Source organism: Heptranchias perlo, chromosome 13 (assembly GCF_035084215.1).
Source record: "Heptranchias perlo isolate sHepPer1 chromosome 13, sHepPer1.hap1, whole genome shotgun sequence".
NCBI lineage: Eukaryota > Metazoa > Chordata > Chondrichthyes > Hexanchiformes > Hexanchidae > Heptranchias > Heptranchias perlo.
The window spans coordinates 65848456-65872107 of record NC_090337.1 but is presented as its reverse complement, the minus strand read 5'-3'; the positions used below and the strand labels follow the sequence as shown (position 1 = coordinate 65872107).

General features: G+C 29.3%; 1 protein-coding gene across 3 annotated transcripts in view; it reads right to left on the bottom strand.

Annotated features, from left to right (window-relative positions):
- Positions 1-23652, bottom strand: part of LOC137331673 (anoctamin-7-like) — a 233687-nt gene that overhangs the window by 124243 nt on the left and 85792 nt on the right. The gene's annotated exons all lie outside the window — the stretch shown is intronic.

Sequence of the window (23652 nt, the reverse complement as noted above, 5' to 3'; positions counted from 1 at the left end):
TAAATAATCATATCACACACTAATCAGAGTATAAAGAATCATATCACACACTAATCAGAGAATAAAGAACCACATCATACACTAATTCGAATATAAAGAATCATATCACACACTAATCAGAATATAAACAATCATATCGCACACTAATTAGAGTATAAAGAAACATATCACACACGAATCAGAGTATAAAGAATCATATCACACACTAATCAGAGTATAAAGAATCATATCGCACACCAATCAGAATATAAAGAATCATATCGCACACTAATCAGAATATAAAGAATCATATCACACACTAATCAGAGTATAAAAAATCATATCACACACTAATCAGAATATAAATAAACATATCACACACTAATCAGAATATAAATAATCATATCACACACTAATCAGAGTAAAAAGAATCATATCACACACTAATCAGAGAATAAAGAACCACATCATACACTAATTAGAATATAAACAATCATATCACACACCAATCAGAGTATAAAGAATCATATCACACACTAATCAGAGTATAAAGAATTATATCACACACCAATCAGAGTATAAAGAATCATATCACACACTAATCAGAGTATAAAGAATCATATCACACACTAATCAGAGTATAAAGAATCATATCACACATTAATCAGAATATAAAGAATCATATCACACACTAATCAGAGTATAAAGAATCATATCACACACTAATCAGAATATAAAGAATCATATCGCACACTAATCAGAATATAAAGAATCATATCACACACTAATCAGAGTATAAAGAATCATATCACACACTAATCAGAATATAAAGAATCATATCACACACTAATCAGAATATAAATAATCATATCACACACTAATCAGAGTATAAAGAATCATATCACACACTAATCAGAGAATAAAGAACCACATCATACACTAATTAGAATATAAAGAATCATATCACACATTAATCAGAATATAAACAATCATATCGCACACTAATTAGAGTATAAAGAATCATATCATACACCAATCAGAATATAAAGAATCATATCACACACTAATCAGAATATAAACAATCATATCACACACTAATCAGAATATAAAGAATCATATCACACACTAATCAGAGTATGAAGAATCATATCACACACTAATCAGAATATAAAGAATCATATCACGCACTAATCAGAATATAAACAATCATATCGCACACTAATCAGAATATAAAGAATCATATCACACACTAATCAGAGAATAAAGAACCACATCATACACTAATTAGAATATAAAGAATCATATCATACACGAATCAGAATATAAAGAATCATATCATACACTAATCAAAATATAAAGAATCATATCATACACGAATCAGAATATAAAGAATCATATCATACACTAATTAGAATATAAAGAATCATATCGCACACTAATTAGAATATAAACAATCATATCACACACTAATCAGAACATAAAGAATAATATCACACATTAATCAGAGTATAAAGAATCATATTGCATGCTAATCAGAATATAAAGAATAATATCACACACTAATCAGAATATAAAGAATAATATCACACACTAATCAGAATATAAAGAATCATATCCCACATTAATCAGAGTATAAACAATCATATCACACACTAATCAGAGTATAAAGAATCATATCACACACTAATCAGAGTATAAACAATCATATCACACACTAATCAGAATATAAAGAAACATATCACACATTAATCAGAATATAAAGAATCATATCCCACATTAATCAGAGTGTAAACAATCATATCAGACACTAATCAGAGTATAAAGAATCATATCACACACTAATCTGGGTAGAAAGAATCATATCACACACTAATCAGAGTATAAAGAATCATATCACACACTAATCAGAGTATAAAGAATCATATCACACACTAATCAGAGAATAAACAATTATATCACACACTAATCAGAATATAAAGAATCATATCACACACTAATTAGAGTATAAAGAATCATATCACACACTAATCAGAGTGGAAAGAATCATATCACACACTAATCAGAATATAAACAATCATATCGCACACTAATTAGAGTATAAAGAATCATATCATACACTAATCAGAATATAAAGAATCATATCCCACACTAATCAGAATATAAAGAATCATATCATACACTAATCAGAATATAAATAATCATATCACACACTAATCAGAGTATAAATAATCATATCACACACTAATCAGAGAATAAAGAACCACATCATACACTAATTAGAATATAAAGAATCATATCACACACTAATCAGAATATAAACAATCATATCGCACACTAATCAGAATATAAAGAATCATATCGCACACTAATCAGAATATATAGAATCATATCACACACTAATCAGAGTATAAAGAATCATATCACACACTAATCAGAATATAAAGAATCATATCACACACGAATCAGAATATAAATAATCATATCACACACTAATCAGAGTATAAAGAATCATATCACACACTAATCAGAGAATAAAGAACCACATCATACACTAATTAGAATATAAAGAATCATATCACACACTAATCAGAATATAAAGAATCATATCACACACTAATCAGAATATAAAGAATCATATCACACACTCATCAGAGTATAAACAATCATATCACACACTAATCAGAATATAAAGAATCATATCACAAACTAATCAGAGTATAAAGAATCATATCACACACGAATCAGAGTATAAACAATCATATCACACACGAATCAGAATATAAAGAATCATATCACAAACTAATCAGAGTATAAAGAATCATATCACACACCAATCAGAATATAAAGAATCATATCACACACTAATCAGAATATAAAGAATCATATCACACACTAATCAGAATATAAAGAATCATATCACACACTAATCAGAGTATAAAGAATCATATCACACACTAATCAGAATATAAAGAATCATATCACACACTAATCAGAGTATAAAGAATCATATCGCACACTAATCAGAATATAAAGAATTATATCACACACTAATCAGAATATAAATAATCATATCACACACTAATCAGAGTATAATAATCATATCACACACTAATCAGCGAATAAAGAACCACATCATACACCAATCAGAATATAAATAATCATATCACACACTAATCAGAGTATAAAGAATCATATCACACACTCATCAGAGAATAAAGAACCACATCATACACTAATTAGAATATAAAGAATCATATCATACACGAATCAGAATATAAAGAATCATATCATACACTAATTAGAATATAAAGAATCATATCGCACACTAATTAGAATATAAACAATCATATCAAACACTAATCAGAACATAAAGAATAATATCACACATTAATCAGAGTATAAAGAATCATATTGCATGCTAATCAGAATATAAAGAATCATATCACACACGAATCAGAATATAAATAATCATATCACACACTAATCAGAGTATAAAGAATCATATCACACACTAATCAGAGAATAAAGAACCACATCATACACTAATTAGAATATAAAGAATCATATCACACACTAATCAGAATACAAAGAATCATATCACACACTAATCAGAATATAAAGAATCATATCACACACTCATCAGAGTATAAACAATCATATCACACACTAATCAGAATATAAAGAATCATATCACAAACTAATCAGAGTATAAAGAATCATATCACACACGAATCAGAGTATAAACAATCATATCACACACGAATCAGAATATAAAGAATCATATCACAAACTAATCAGAGTATAAAGAATCATATCACACACCAATCAGAATATAAAGAATCATATCACACACTAATCAGAATATAAAGAATCATATCACACACTAATCAGAATATAAAGAATCATATCACACACTAATCAGAGTATAAACAATCATATCACACACTAATCAGAGTATAAAGAATCATATCACACACTAATCAGAGTATAAACAATCATATCACACACGAATCAGAATATAAAGAATCATAACACACATTAATCAGAATATAAAGAATCATATCCCACATTAATCAGAGTGTAAACAATCATATCAGACACTAATCAGAGTATAAAGAATCATATCACACACTAATCTGGGTAGAAAGAATCATATCACACACTAATCAGAGTATAAAGAATCATATCACACACTAATCAGAGTATAAAGAATCATATCACACACTAATCAGAGAATAAACAATCATATCACACACTGATCAGAATATAAAGAATCATATCACACACTAATTAGAGTATAAACAATCATATCACACACTAATCAGAGTGGAAAGAATCATATCACACACTAATCAGAATATAAATAATCATATCACACACTAATCAGAGTATAAAGAATCATATTACACACGAATCAGAGAATAAAGAACCACATCATACACTAATTAGAATATAAAGAATCATATCACACACTAATCAGAATATAAACAATCATATCGCACACTAATTAGAGTATAAAGAATCATATCATACACTAATCAGAGAATAAAGAATCATATCACACACTAATCAGAGTATAAAGAATCATATCGCACACTAATTAGAATATAAAGAATCATATCACACACTAATCAGAATATAAACAATCATATCGCACACTAATCAGAATATAAAGAATCATATCGCACACTAATCAGAATATATAGAATCATATCACACACTAATCAGAGTATCAAGAATCATATCACACACTGATCAGAATATAAAGAATCATATCACACACTAATCAGAATATAAATAATCATATCACACACTAATCAGAGTATAAAGAATCATATTACACACGAATCAGAGAATAAAGAACCACATCATACACTAATTAGAATATAAAGAATCATATCACAGACTAATCAGAATATAAACAATCATATCGCACACTAATTAGAGTATAAAGAATCATATCATACACTAATCAGAGAATAAAGAATCATATCACACACTAATCAGAGTATAAAGAATCATATCGCACACTAATTAGAATATAAAGAATCATATCACACACTAATCAGAATATAAACAATCATATCGCACACTAATCAGAATATAAAGAATCATATCGCACACTAATCAGAATATATAGAATCATATCACACACTAATCAGAGTATCAAGAATCATATCACACACTGATCAGAATATAAAGAATCATATCACACACTAATCAGAATATAAATAATCATATCACACACGAATCAGAGTATAAAGAATCATATCACACACTAATCAGAGAATAAAGAACCACATCATACACTAATTAGAATATAAAGAATCATATCACACTAATCAGAATATAAAGAATCATATCACACACTAATCAGAATATAAATAATCATATCACACACTAATCAGAGTATAAAGAATCATATCACACACTAATCAGAGAATAAAGAACCACATCATACACTAATTAGAATATAAAGAATCATATCACACACTAATCAGAATATAAAGAATCATATCACACACTCATCAGAGTATAAACAATCATATCACACACTAATCAGAATATAAAGAATCATATCACAAACTAATCAGAGTATAAAGAATCATATCACACACGAATCAGAGTATAAACAATCATATCACACACGAATCAGAATATAAAGAATCATATCACAAACTAATCAGAGTATAAAGAATCATATCACACACTAATCAGAGTATAAAGAATCATATCACACACTAATCAGAATATAAAGAATCATATCACACACTAATCAGAGTATAAAGAATCATATCGCACACTAATCAGAATATAAAGAATTATATCACACACTAATCAGAATATAAATAATCATATCACACACTAATCAGAGTATAAAGAATCATATCACACACTAATCAGCGAATAAAGAACCACATCATACACCAATCAGAATATAAATAATCATATCACACACTAATCAGAGTATAAAGAATCATATCACACACTAATCAGAGAATAAAGAACCACATCATACACTAATTAGAATATAAAGAATCATATCACACACTAATCAGAATATAAACAATCATATCGCACACTAATCAGAATATAAAGAATCATATCGCACACTAATCAGAATATAAAGAATCATATCACACACTAATCAGAGTATAAAGAATCATATCACACACTAATCAGAATATAAATAATCATATCTCACACTAATCAGAATATAAATAATCATATCACACACTAATCAGAGTATAAAGAATCATATCACACACTAATCAGAGAATAAAGAACCACATCATACACTAATTAGAATATAAAGAATCATATCACACACTAATCAGAATATAAAGAATCATATCACACACTAATCAGAGTATGAAGAATCATATCACACACTAATCAGAGAATAAAGAACCACATCATACACTAATTAGAATATAAAGAATCATATCACACACCAATCAGAGTACAAAGAATCATATCACACACTAATCAGAGTATAAAGAATTATATCACACACCAATCAGAGTATAAAGAATCATATCACACACTAATCAGAGTATAAAGAATCATATCACATACTAATCAGAGTATAAAGAATCATATCACACATTAATCAGAATATAAAGAATCATATCACACACTAATCAGAGTATAAAGAATCATATCACACACTAATCAGAATATAAAGAATCATATCGCACACCAATCAGAATGTAAAGAATCATATCACACACTAATCAGAGTATAAAGAATCATATCACACACTAATCAGAATATAAAGAATCATATCACACACTAATCAGAATATAAATAATCATATCACACACTAATCAGAGTATAAAGAATCATATCACACACTAATCAGAGAATAAAGAACCACATCATACACTAATTAGAATATAAAGAATCATATCACACACTAATCAGAATATAAACAATCATATCGCACACTAATTAGAGTATAAAGAATCATATCACACACTAATCAGAATATAAACAATCATATCATACACTAATTAGAATATAAAGAATCATATCGCACACTAATTAGAATATAAAGAATCATATCATGCACTAATCAGAATATAATGAATAATATCACACACTAATCAGAATATAAAGATTCATATCGCACATTAATCAGAGTATAAACAATCATATCACACACTAATCAGAATATAAACAATCATATCACACACTAATCAGAATATAAAGAATCATATCACACACTAATCAGAGTATAAACAATCATATCACACATTAATCAGAATATAAAGAATCATATCGCACATTAATCAGAGTATAAACAATCATATCACACACTAATCAGAGTATAAAGAATCATATCACACACTAATCAGAGTATAAAGAATCATATCACACACTAATCAGAATATAAAGAATCATATCGCACATTAATCAGAGTAAAAAGAATCTTATCACACACGAATCAGAATATAAAGAATCATATCGCACACTAATCAGAGTATAAAGAATCATATCGCACATTAATCAGAATATAAAGAATCATATCGCACACTAATCAGAGTATAAAGAATCATATCGCACATTAATCAGAATATAAAGAATCATATCGCACATTAATCAGAGTATAAAGAATCATATCACACACTAATCAGAATATAAAGAATCATATCACACACTAATCAGAGTATAAAGAATCATATCACACACTAATCAGAATATAAAGAATCATATCACACACTAATCAGAATATAAAGAATAATATCACACACTAATCAGAATATAAAGAATCATATCGCACATTAATCAGAATTTCAACAATCATATCACACACTAATCAGAATATAAACAATCATATCACACACTAATCAGAATATAAAGAATCATATCACACACTAATCAGAGCATAAACAAACATATCACACACTAATCAGAATATAAAGAATCATATCGCACATTAATCAGAGTATAAACAATCATATCACACACTAATCAGAGTATAAAGAATCATATCGCACACTATTCAGGGTATAAAAAATCTTATCATACACTAATCAGAATATAAAGAATAATATCACACATTAATCAGAGTATAAAGAATCATATTGCATGCTAATCAGAATATAAAGAATAATATCACACACTAATCAGAATATAAAGAATAATATCACACACTAATCAGAATATAAAGAATCATATCCCACATTAATCAGAGTATAAACAATCATCTCACACACTAATCAGAGGATAAAGAATCATATCACACACTAATCAGAGTACAAACAATCATATCACACACTAATCAGAAAATAAAGAATCATATCACACACTAATCAGAATATAAATAATCATATCACACACTAATCAGAGTATAAAGAATCATATTACACACGAATCAGAGAATAAAGAACCACATCATACACTAATTAGAATATAAAGAATCATATCACACACTAATCAGAATATAAACAATCATATCGCACACTAATTAGAGTATAAAGAATCATATCATACACTAATCAGAGAATAAAGAATCATATCACACACTAATCAGAGTATAAAGAATCATATTGCACACTAATTAGAATATAAAGAATCATATCACACACTAATCAGAATATAAACAATCATATCGCACACTAATCAGAATATAAAGAATCATATCGCACACTAATCAGAATATATAGAATCATATCACACACTAATCAGAGTATCAAGAATCATATCACACACTGATCAGAATATAAAGAATCATATCACACACTAATCAGAATATAAATAATCATATCACACACTAATCAGAGTATAAAGAATCATATTACACACGAATCAGAGAATAAAGAACCACATCATACACTAATTAGAATATAAAGAATCATATCACAGACTAATCAGAATATAAACAATCATATCGCACACTAATTAGAGTATAAAGAATCATATCATACACTAATCAGAGAATAAAGAATCATATCACACACTAATCAGAGTATAAAGAATCATATCGCACACTAATTAGAATATAAAGAATCATATCACACACTAATCAGAATATAAACAATCATATCGCACACTAATCAGAATATAAAGAATCATATCGCACACTAATCAGAATATATAGAATCATATCACACACTAATCAGAGTATCAAGAATCATATCACACACTGATCAGAATATAAAGAATCATATCACACACTAATCAGAATATAAATAATCATATCACACACGAATCAGAGTATAAAGAATCATATCACACACTAATCAGAGAATAAAGAACCACATCATACACTAATTAGAATATAAAGAATCATATCACACTAATCAGAATATAAAGAATCATATCACACACTAATCAGAATATAAATAATCATATCACACACTAATCAGAGTATAAAGAATCATATCACACACTAATCAGAGAATAAAGAACCACATCATACACTAATTAGAATATAAAGAATCATATCACACACTAATCAGAATATAAAGAATCATATCACACACTCATCAGAGTATAAACAATCATATCACACACTAATCAGAATATAAAGAATCATATCACAAACTAATCAGAGTATAAAGAATCATATCACACACGAATCAGAGTATAAACAATCATATCACACACGAATCAGAATATAAAGAATCATATCACAAACTAATCAGAGTATAAAGAATCATATCACACACTAATCAGAGTATAAAGAATCATATCACACACTAATCAGAATATAAAGAATCATATCACACACTAATCAGAGTATAAAGAATCATATCGCACACTAATCAGAATATAAAGAATTATATCACACACTAATCAGAATATAAATAATCATATCACACACTAATCAGAGTATAAAGAATCATATCACACACGAATCAGCGAATAAAGAACCACATCATACACCAATCAGAATATAAATAATCATATCACACACTAATCAGAGTATAAAGAATCATATCACACACTAATCAGAGAATAAAGAACCACATCATACACTAATTAGAATATAAAGAATCATATCACACACTAATCAGAATATAAACAATCATATCGCACACTAATCAGAATATAAAGAATCATATCGCACACTAATCAGAATATAAAGAATCATATCAAACACTAATCAGAGTATAAAGAATCATATCACACACTAATCAGAATATAAATAATCATATCACACACTAATCAGAATATAAATAATCATATCACACACTAATCAGAGTATAAAGAATCATATCACACACTAATCAGAGAATAAAGAACCACATCATACACTAATTAGAATATAAAGAATCATATCACACACTAATCAGAATATAAAGAATCATATCACACACTAATCAGAGTATGAAGAATCATATCACACACTAATCAGAGAATAAAGAACCACATCATACACTAATTAGAATATAAAGAATCATATCACACACCAATCAGAGTACAAAGAATCATATCACACACTAATCAGAGTATAAAGAATTATATCACACACCAATCAGAGTATAAAGAATCATATCACACACTAATCAGAGTATAAAGAATCATATCACATACTAATCAGAGTATAAAGAATCATATCACACATTAATCAGAATATAAAGAATCATATCACACACTAATCAGAGTATAAAGAATCATATCACACACTAATTAGAATATAAAGAATCATATCGCACACTAATTAGAATATAAAGAATCATATCATGCACTAATCAGAATATAATGAATAATATCACACACTAATCAGAATATAAAGATTCATATCGCACATTAATCAGAGTATAAACAATCATATCACACACTAATCAGAATATAAACAATCATATCACACACTAATCAGAATATAAAGAATCATATCACACACTAATCAGAGTATAAACAATCATATCACACATTAATCAGAATATAAAGAATCATATCGCACATTAATCAGAGTATAAACAATCATATCACACACTAATCAGAGTATAAAGAATCATATCACACACTAATCAGAGTATAAAGAATCATATCACACACTAATCAGAATATAAAGAATCATATCGCACATTAATCAGAGTAAAAAGAATCTTATCACACACGAATCAGAATATAAAGAATCATATCGCACACTAATCAGAGTATAAAGAATCATATCGCACATTAATCAGAATATAAAGAATCATATCGCACACTAATCAGAGTATAAAGAATCATATCGCACATTAATCAGAATATAAAGAATCATATCGCACATTAATCAGAGTATAAAGAATCATATCACACACTAATCAGAATATAAAGAATCATATCACACACTAATCAGAGTATAAAGAATCATATCACACACTAATCAGAATATAAAGAATCATATCACACACTAATCAGAATATAAAGAATAATATCACACACTAATCAGAATATAAAGAATCATATCGCACATTAATCAGAATTTCAACAATCATATCACACACTAATCAGAATATAAACAATCATATCACACACTAATCAGAATATAAAGAATCATATCACACACTAATCAGAGCATAAACAAACATATCACACACTAATCAGAATATAAAGAATCATATCGCACATTAATCAGAGTATAAACAATCATATCACACACTAATCAGAGTATAAAGAATCATATCGCACACTATTCAGGGTATAAAAAATCTTATCATACACTAATCAGAATATAAAGAATAATATCACACATTAATCAGAGTATAAAGAATCATATTGCATGCTAATCAGAATATAAAGAATAATATCACACACTAATCAGAATATAAAGAATAATATCACACACTAATCAGAATATAAAGAATCATATCCCACATTAATCAGAGTATAAACAATCATCTCACACACTAATCAGAGGATAAAGAATCATATCACACACTAATCAGAGTACAAACAATCATATCACACACTAATCAGAAAATAAAGAATCATATCACACATTAATCAGAATATAAAGAATCATATCCCACATTAATCAGAGTATAAACAATCATATCAGACACTAATCAGAGTATAAAGAATCATATCACACACTAATCTGGGTATAAAGAATCATATCACACACGAATCAGAGTATAAAGAATCATATCACACACGAATCAGAGTATAAAGAATCATATCACACACTAATCAGAGAATAAAGAATCATATCACACACCAATCAGAATATAAAGAATCATATCACACACTAATCAGAGAATAAAGAACCACATCATACACTAATTAGAATATAAAGAATCATATCACACACTAATCAGAATATAAACAATCATATCGCACACTAATTAGAGTATAAAGAATCATATCATACACTAATCAGAATATAAAGAATCATATCACACACTAATCAGAATATAAAGAATCATATCATACACTAATCAGAATATAAATAATCATATCACCCACGAATCAGAGTATAAAGAATCATATCACACACTAATCAGAGAATAAAGAACCACATCATACACTAATTAGAATATAAAGAATCATATCACACACTAATCAGAATATAAACAATCATATCGCACACTAATCAGAATATGAAGAATCATATCACACACTAATCAGAATATAAATAATCATATCACACACTAATCAGAGTATAAAGAATCATATCACACACTAATCAGAGAATAAAGAACCACATCATACACTAACTGGAATATAAAGAATCATATCACACACTAATCAGAATATAAAGAATCATATCACACACTAATCAGAGTATAAAGAATCATATCACACACGAATCAGAATATAAAGAATTATATCACACACCAATCAGAGTATAAAGAATCATATCACACACTAATCAGAGTATAAAGAATTATATCACACACCAATCAGAGTATAAAGAATCATATCACACACTAATCAGAGTATAAAGAATCATATCACACACTAATCAGAGTATAAAGAATCATATCACACACTAATCAGAATATAAAGAATCATATCACACACTAATCAGAGTATAAAGAATCATATCACACACTAATCAGAATATAAAGAATCATATCACACACTAATCAGAATATAAAGAATCATATCACACACTAATCAGAGTATGAAAAATCATATCACACACTAATCAGAATATAAAGAATCATATCACACACTAATCAGAATATAAATTATCATATCACACACTAATCAGAGTATAAAGAATCATATCACACACTCATCAGAGAATAAAGAACCACATCATACACTAATTAGAATATAAAGAATCATATCACACACTAATCAGAATATAAACAATCATATCGCACACAAATTAGAGTATAAAGAATCATATCATACACTAATCAGAATAGAAAGAATCATATCACACACTAATCAGAATATAAAGAATCATATCACACACTAATCAGAATATAAAGAATCATATCACACACTAATCAGAATATAAAGAATCATATCACACACTAATCAGAGTATAAAGAATCACATCACACACTAATCAGAATATAAAGAATCATATCACACACTAATCAGAATATAAAGAATCATATCATACACTAATCAGAATATAAAGAATCATATCATACACTAATTAGAATATAAAGAATCATATCGCACACTAATTAGAATATAAAGAATCATATCATACACTAATCAGAATATAAAGAATAATATCGCACACTAATCAGAATATAAAGAATCATATCGCACATTAATCAGAGTATAAACAATCATATCACACACTAATCAGAATATAAAGAATCATATCACACACTAATCAGAATATAAATTATCATATCACACACTAATCAGAGTATAAATAATCATATCACACACTAATCAGAGAATAAAGAACCACATCACACACTAATCAGAGTATAAAGAATCATATCACACACTAATCAGAGTATAAAGAATCATATCACACACTAATCAGATTATAAAGAATCATATCGCACATTAATCAGAGTAAAAATAATCTTATCACACACGAATCAGAGTATAAAGAATCATATCACACACGAATCAGAATATAAAGAATCATATCACACACTAATCAGAGTATAAAGAATCATATCACACACTAATAAGAATATAAAGAATCATATCACACACGAATCAGAGTATAAAGAATCATATCACACACTAATCAGAATATAAAGAATCATATCGCACACTAATCAGAGTATAAAGAATCATATCGCACATTAATCAGAATATAAAGAATCATATCGCACATTAATCAGAGTATAAAGAATCATATCACACACTAATCAGAATATAAAGAATCATATCACACACTAATCAGAGTATAAAGAATCATATCACACACTAATCAGAATATAAAGAATTATATCACACACTAATCAGAGTATAAAGAATCATATCACACACTTATCAGAATATAAAGAATTATATCGCACACTAATCAGAGTATAAAGAATCATATCACAAACTAATCAGAGTATAAAGAATCATATCACACACTAATCAGAATATAAAGAATCATATCACACACTAATCAGAGTATAAAGAATCATATCACACACTAATCAGAGTATAAAGAATCATATCGCACATTGATCAGAGTATAAACAATCAGATCACACACTAATCAGAGTATAAAGAATCATATCGCACACTATTCAGGGTATAAACAATCTTATCATGCACTGATCAGAATATAAAGAATCATGTCACACACTAATCAGAATATAAAGAATAATATCACACACTATCAGAATATAAAGAATCATATCGCACATTAATCAGAATATAAACAATCATATCACACACTAATCAGAATATAAACAATCATATCACACACTAATCAGAATATAAAGAATCTTATCACACACTAATCAGAGTATAAACAATCATATCACACACTAATCAGAATATAAAGAATCATATCGCACATTAATCAGAGTATAAACAATCATATCATACACTAATCAGAGTATAAAGAATCATATCGCACACTATTCAGGGTATAAAAAATCTTATCATACACTAATCAGAATATAAAGAATAATATCACACATTAATCAGAGTATAAAAAATCATATGGCATGCTAATCAGAATATAAAGAATAATATCACACACTAATCAGAATATAAAGAATAATATCACACACTAATCAGAATATAAAGAATCATATCCGACATTAATCAGAGTATAAACAATCATATCACACACTAATCAGAGTATAAAGAATCATATCACACACCAATCAGAGTATAAACAATCATATCACACACTAATCAGAATATAAAGAATCATATCACACATTAATCAGAATATAAAGAATCATATCCCACATTAATCAGAGTATAAACAATCATATCAGACACTAATCAGAATATAAAGAATCATATCACACACTAATCTGGGTATAAAGAATCATATCAAACACTAATCAGAGTATAAAGAATCATATCACACACTAATCAGAGTATAAAGAATCATATCACACACTAATCAGAGAATAAAGAATCATATCACACACTAATCAGAATATAAAGAATCATATCACACACTAATTAGAGTATAAAGAATCACATCACACACTAATCAGAGTGGAAAGAATCATATCACACACTAATCAAAATATGAATAATCTTATCACACACTAATCAGAGTATTAAGAATCATATTACACACTAATCAGAGAATAAAGAACCACATCATACACTAATTAGAATATAAAGAATCATATCACACACTAATCAGAATATAAACAATCATATCGCACACTAATTAGAGTATAAAGAATCATATCATACACTAATCAGAATATAAAGAATCATATCACACACTAATCAGAATATAAAGAATCATATCACACACTAATCAGAATATAAACAATCATATCACACACTAATCAGAATATAAAGAATCATATCACACACTAATCAGAATATAAACAATCATATCACACACTAATCTGGGTATAAAGAATCATATCACACACGAATCAGAGAATAAAGAATCATATCACACACTAATCAGAATATAAACAATCATATCGCACACTAATTAGAATATAAAGAATCATATCATACACTAATCAGAATATAAAGAATCATATCATACACTAATCAGAATATAAAGAATCATATCATACACTAATTAGAATATAAAGAATCATATCGCACACTAATTAGAATATAAAGAATCATATCATACACTGATCAGAATATAAAGAATCATATCACACACTAATCAGAATATAAAGAATCATTTTGCACACTAATTAGAGTATTAAGATACATATCGCACACTAATTAGAGTATAAAGAATCATATCATACACTAATCAGAATATAAAGAATCATATCACACACTAATCAGAATATAAACAATCATATCACACACTAATCAGAATATAAAGAATCATATCACACATTAATCAGAATATAAAGAATCATATCACACACTAATCAGAATATAAACAATCATATCGCACACTAATTAGAGTATAAAGAATCATATCACACACTAATCAGAGTATAAAGAATCATATCACACAGTAATCAGAATATGAACAATCATATCGCACACTAATTAGAGTATAAAGAATCATATCACACACTAATCAGAGTATAAAGAATCATATCACACACTAATCAGAGAATAAAGAACCAAATCATACACTAATCAGAGTATAAAGAATCATATCACACACTAATCAGAGAATAAAGAACTAAATCATACACTAATTAGAATATAAAGAATCATATCATCCACTAATCAGAATATAAAGAATAATATCACACACTAATCAGAATATAAAGAATCATATCCCACATTAATCAGAGTATAAACAATCATATCACACACTAATCAGAGTATAAAGAATCATATCACACACTAATCAGAGTATAAACAATCATATCACACACTAATCAGAATATAAAAAATCATATCACACATTAATCAGAATATAAAGAATCATATCCTACATTAATCAGAGTATAAACAATCATATCAGACACTAATCAGAGTATAAAGAATCATATCACACACTAATCTGGGTATAAAGAATCATATCACACACTAATCAGAGTATAAAGAATCATATCACACACTAATCAGAGAATAAAGAATCATATCACACACTGATCAGAATATAAAGAATCATATCACACACTAATTAGAGTATAAAGAATCATATCACACACTAATCAGAGTGGAAAGAATCATATCACACACTAATCAGAATATAAATAATCATATCACACACTAATCAGAGTATTAAGAATCATATTACACACTAATCAGAGAATAAAGAACCACATCATACACTAATTAGAATATAAAGAATCATATCACACACTAATCAGAATATAAACAATCGTATCGCACACTAATTAGAGTAGAAAGAATCATATCATACACTAATCAGAATATAAAGAATCATATCACACACTAATCAGAATATAAAGCATCATATCACACACTAATCAGAATATAAACAATCATATCACACACTAATCAGAATATAAAGAATCATATCACACACTAATCAGAATATAAACAATCATATCACACACTAATCTGGGTATAAAGAATCATATCACACACTAATCAGAGAATAAAGAATCATATCACACACTAATCAGAATATAAACAATCATATCGCACACTAATCAGAATATAAAGAATCATATCACACACTAATCAGAGAATAAAGAACCACATCATACACTAATTAGAATATAAAGAATCATATCATACACTAATCAGAATATAAAGAATCATATCATACACTAATCAGAATATAAAGAATCATATCATACACTAATTAGAATATAAAGAATCATATCGCACACTAATTAGAATATAAAGAATCATATCATACACTAATCAGAATATAAAGAATCATATCATACACTAATTAGAATATAAAGAATCATATCGCACACTAATTAGAATATAAAGAATCATATCATACACTGATCAGAATATAAAGAATCATATCACACACTAATCAGAATATAAACAATCATATCGCACACTAATTAGAGTATAAAGAATCATATCATACACTAATCAGAATATAAAGAATCATATCACACACTAATCAGAATATAAAGAATCATATCACACACTAATCAGAATATAAACAATCATATCACACACTAATCAGAATATAAAGAATCATATCACACACTAATCAGAATATAAACAATCATATCACACACTAATCAGAGTATTAAGAATCATATTACACACTAATCAGAGAATAAAGAACCACATCATACACTAATTAGAATATAAAGAATCATATCACACACTAATCAGAATATAAACAATCATATCGCACACTAATTAGAGTATAAAGAATCATATCATACACTAATCAGAATATAAAGAATCATATCACACACTAATCAGAATATAAAGAATCATATCGCACACTAATCAGAATATAAACAATCATATCACACACTAATCAGAATATAAAGAATCATATCACACACTAATCAGAATATAAACAATCATATCACACACGAATCTGGGTATAAAGAATCATATCACACACGAATCAGAGAATAAAGAATCATATCACACACTAATCAGAATATAAACAATCATATCGCACACTAATTAGAATATAAAGAATCATATCATACACTAATCAGAATATAAAGAATCATATCATACACTAATCAGAATATAAAGAATCATATCATACACTAATTAGAATATAAAGAATCATATCGCACACTAATTAGAATATAAAGAATCATATCATACACGGATCAGAATATAAAGAATCATATCACACACTAATCAGAATATAAAGAATCATTTTGCACACTAATTAGAGTATTAAGATACATATCACACACTAATCAGAGTATAAAGAATCATATCGCACACTAATTAGAGTATAAAGAATCATATCACACACTAATCAGAGTATAAAGAATCATATCACACACTAATCAGAGAATAAAGAACCACATCATACACTAATTAGAATATAAAGAATCATATCACACACTAATCAGAATGTAAACAATCATATCGCACACTAATTAGAGTATAAAAAATCATATCATACACTAATCAGAATATAAAGAATCATATCACACACTAATCAGAATATAAACAATCATATCACACACTAATCAGAGAATAAAGAACCACATCATACACTAATTAGAATATGAAGAATCATATCATACACTAATCAGAATATAAAGAATCATATTGCACACTAATTAGAGTATAAAGAATCATATCGCACACTAATCAGAGTATAAAGAATCATATCGCACACTAATTAGAGTATAAAGTATCATATCACACACTAATCAGAGTATAAAGAATCATATCACACACTAATCAGAGAATAAAGAATCATATCACACACTAATCAGAATATAAACAATCATATCGCACACTAATTAGAGTATAAAGAATCATATCACACACTAATCAGAGTATAAAGAATCATATCACACACTAATCAGAGAATAAAGAACCAAATCATACACTAATTAGAATATAAAGAATCATATCACACACTAATCAGAATATAAACAATCATATCGCACACTAATTAGAGTATAAAGAATCATATCACACACTAATCAGAGTATAAAGAATCATATCACACACTCATCAGAGAATAAAGAACCAAATCATACACTAATCAGTGTATAAAGAATCATATCACACACTAATCAGAGAATAAAGAACCAAATCATACACTAATTGGAGTATAAAGAATCATATCACACACTAATTAGAATATAAAGAATCATATCACACACTAATCAGAGAATAAAGAACCATATCACACACTAATCAGAATATAAAAAATCATATCACACACTAATCAGAGAATAAAGAACCAAATCATACACTAATTAGAATATAAAGAATCATATCACACACTAATCAGAATATAAAGAATCATATCACACACTAATCAGAGAATAAAGAATCATATCACACACTAATCAGAGAATAAAGAACCAAATCATACACTAATTAGAATATAAAGAATCATATCACACACTAATCAGAATATAAAGAATCATATCACACACTAATCAGAGAATAAAGAATCATATCACACACTAATCAGAGAATAAAGAACCAAATCATACACTAATTAGAATATAAACAATCATATCACACAGTAATCAGAATATAAAGATTCATATCACACACTAATCAGAGAATAAAGAATCATATCACACACTAATCAGAATATAAACAATCATATCACACACTAATCAGAGAATAAAGAACCAAATCATACACTAATTAGAATATAAAGAATCATATCACACACTAATCAGAATATAAAGAATCATATCACACACTAATCAGAGAATAAAGAACCATATCACACACTAATCAGAATATAAAAAATCATATCACACACTAATCAGAGAATAAAGAACCAAATCATACACTAATTAGAATATAAAGAATCATATCACACACTAATCAGAATATAAAGAATCATATCACACACTAATCAGAATATAAAGTATCATATCACACACTAATCAGAGAATAAAGAATCATATCACACACTAATCAGAGAATAAAGAACCAAATCATACACTAATTAGAATATAAAGAATCATATCACACACTAATCAGAATATAAAGAATCATATCACACACTAATCAGAATATAAAGTATCATATCACACACTAATCAGAGAATAAAGAATCATATCACACACTAATCAGAGAATAAAGAACCAAATCATACACTAATTAGAATATAAAGAATCATATCACACACTAATCAGAATATAAAGAATCATATCACACACTAATCAGAGAATAAAGAATCATATCACACACTAATCAGAGAATAAAGAACCAAATCATACACTAATTAGAATATAAAGAATCATATCACACACTAATCAGAATATAAAGAATCATATCACACACTAATCAGAGAATAAAGAACCAAATCATACACTCATCAGAATATAAACAATCATACCACACACTAATCAGAGTATAAAGAATCATATCGCACACTAATTAGAGTATAAAGAATCATATCGCACACTAATCAGAGCATGAAATGCAAATGAGGGAAGGTCATTCCTCTATTCCAGGTTTCTCCATCAGTCAGAAGGTTAAGGGAGGATCTAACTGAGGTGTCAATAAAGCTCTAGTTACACCCCATCTGGAGTCCTGCGTTCAGTTCTGGGCACTGCACCTCAGGAAGAATATATTGGCCTTTGTGGGGGGGGGGGGGGGGGAGGTGCAGCACGGATTATATAGAATTACATAGAATTTACAGCACAGAAACAGATTGTTCGGCCCAACAGGTCTCTGCCGGTATTTATGCTCCACACGAGCCTCCTCTCACCCTACTTCATCTAACCCTATCAGCAAAACCTTCTGTTCCTTTCTCCCTCATGTACTTGTCTAGCTTCCCCTTAAATATTTGCCTCAACCACTCCATGTGGTAGCGAGTTCCACGTTCTATCTACTCTCTGGGTAAAGAAATTTTTCCTGAATTCCCTGTTGGATTTATTAGTGACTATCTTATATTAATGGCCATTAGTTTTGGACTCCCCGCACATCTTCATAATTTTTAAGACCTCTATCAGGTCACTCCTCACCTTCTCTTTTCTAGAGAAAAGAGCCCCAGCCTGGTCAGTCTTTCCTGACAGTTATAACCTCTCAGTTCTGGTATCGTCCTAGTAAATCTTTTTTGCACCTTCTCCAGTGCTTCTACATCATTTTTATAATATGGAGACCAGAACTGTTCACAGTACTTCAAGTGTGGTCTGACCAAGGTTCCATACAAGTTTATCATAACCTCTCTGCTTTTCAATTCTATACCTCTAGAAATTAACCAAATGAAATAGTGCAGATTCACCAGAATGATACCGGGGCTAAAAGGGTTAAATTATGAGGACAGGTTGCATAGACTCGGCCTGTATTCACTTGATGTGGAGATGCCGGTGATGGACTGGGGTTGACAATTGTAAACAATTTTACAACACCAAGTTATAGTCCAGCAATTTTATTTTAAATTCACAAGCTTTCGGAGATTTTCTCCTTCCTCAGGCAAATGTTTCAAGATCTCCTTGAAGCCTACGCATTTATACATATTGAACAATAATACATGGTGTTTACAGACTGCCCCTGCAACTGCCCGTTGCCAAGGCAATCACCGTGTTCAGACAGAGAGGTGTTACCTGCAGAACCTCCGAATACACATTCAACAAAAAAACAAACAGGGAAAAAAAACAGAGAAAAAAAAACACAGAGAGAGGCAGAAACATCCGGAAGGCAGAGAGAGCCAGAGTACCCTTTGTCGTCCAGTACTTCCCCGGAGCGGAGAAACTACGCCATGTTCTCCGCAGCCTTCAACATGTCATCAATGAGGACAAACACCTCGCTATGGCCATCCCCACACCTCCACTACTCGCCTTTAAACAGCCACCCAACCTCAAACAGACCATCGTTCGCAGCAAACTACCTAGCTTTCAAGAGAACAGCGTCCACGACGCCACACAACCCTGCCACGGTAACCTCTGCAAGACATGCCAGATCATCGACACAGGTACCACCATCACACGAGATGACACCACCCACCAGGTGCATGGTTCATACTCCTGTGACTCAGCCAACGTTGTCTACCTCATACGTTGCAGGAAAGGATGCCCCAGAGCATGGTACATTGGCGAGACCATGCAGACGCTGCGACAACGGATGAACGGACACCGCGCAACAATCGCCAAACAGGAGGGTTCCCTCCCAGTCGGGGAACACTTCAGCAGTCATGGACATTCATCCACCGACCTTCGGGTAAGCGTACTCCAAGGCGGCCTTCGAGACACACGACAACGCAAAATCGTCGAGCAGAAATTGATAGCCAAGTTCCGCACCCATGAGGACGGCCTCAACCGGGATCTTGGGTTCATGTCACGCTACACGTTACCCCACCAGCGAACAAATGTTATCTGTTTTTAATATAATGGGTCATTTGCTGGCTCTCTCTGCCTTCCGGATGTTTCTGCCTCTCTCTGTGTTTTTTTTTCTCTGTTTTTTTTCCCTGTTTGTTTTTTTGTTGAATGTGTATTCGGAGGTTCTGCAGGTAACACCTCTCTGTCTGAACACGGTGATTGCCTTGGCAACGGGCAGTTGCAGGGGCAGTCTGTAAACACCATGTATTATTGTTCAATATGTATAAATGCGTAGGCTTCAAGGAGATCTTGAAACATTTGCCTGAGGAAGGAGAAAATCTCCGAAAGCTTGTGAATTTAAAATAAAATTGCTGGACTATAACTTGGTGTTGTAAAATTGTTTACAAGTATTCACTTGAGTATAGAAGATTAAGGGGTGATCTAATTGAGGTGTTTAAGATGATTAAAGGATTTGATAGGGTAGATCGAGAGAAACTATTTCCTCTGGTGGGAGAGTCCAGAACAAGGGAACATCACCTTAACATTAAAGCTAGGCCGTTCAGGGGTGATGTCAGGAAGCACTTCTTCGCACAAAGGGGAGTGGAAATCTGGAACTCTCTCCCCTAAAAAGCTGTTGAGTCTGGGGGTCAATTGAAAATTTCAAAACCGAGATCGATGGATTTTTGTTAGGCAAGGGTATTAAGGGATATGGAACCAAGATGAGTAAATGGAATTAAGGTACAGATCAGCCATGATCTAATTAAATGGCAGAATAGCCTCAAGGGGCTGAATGGCC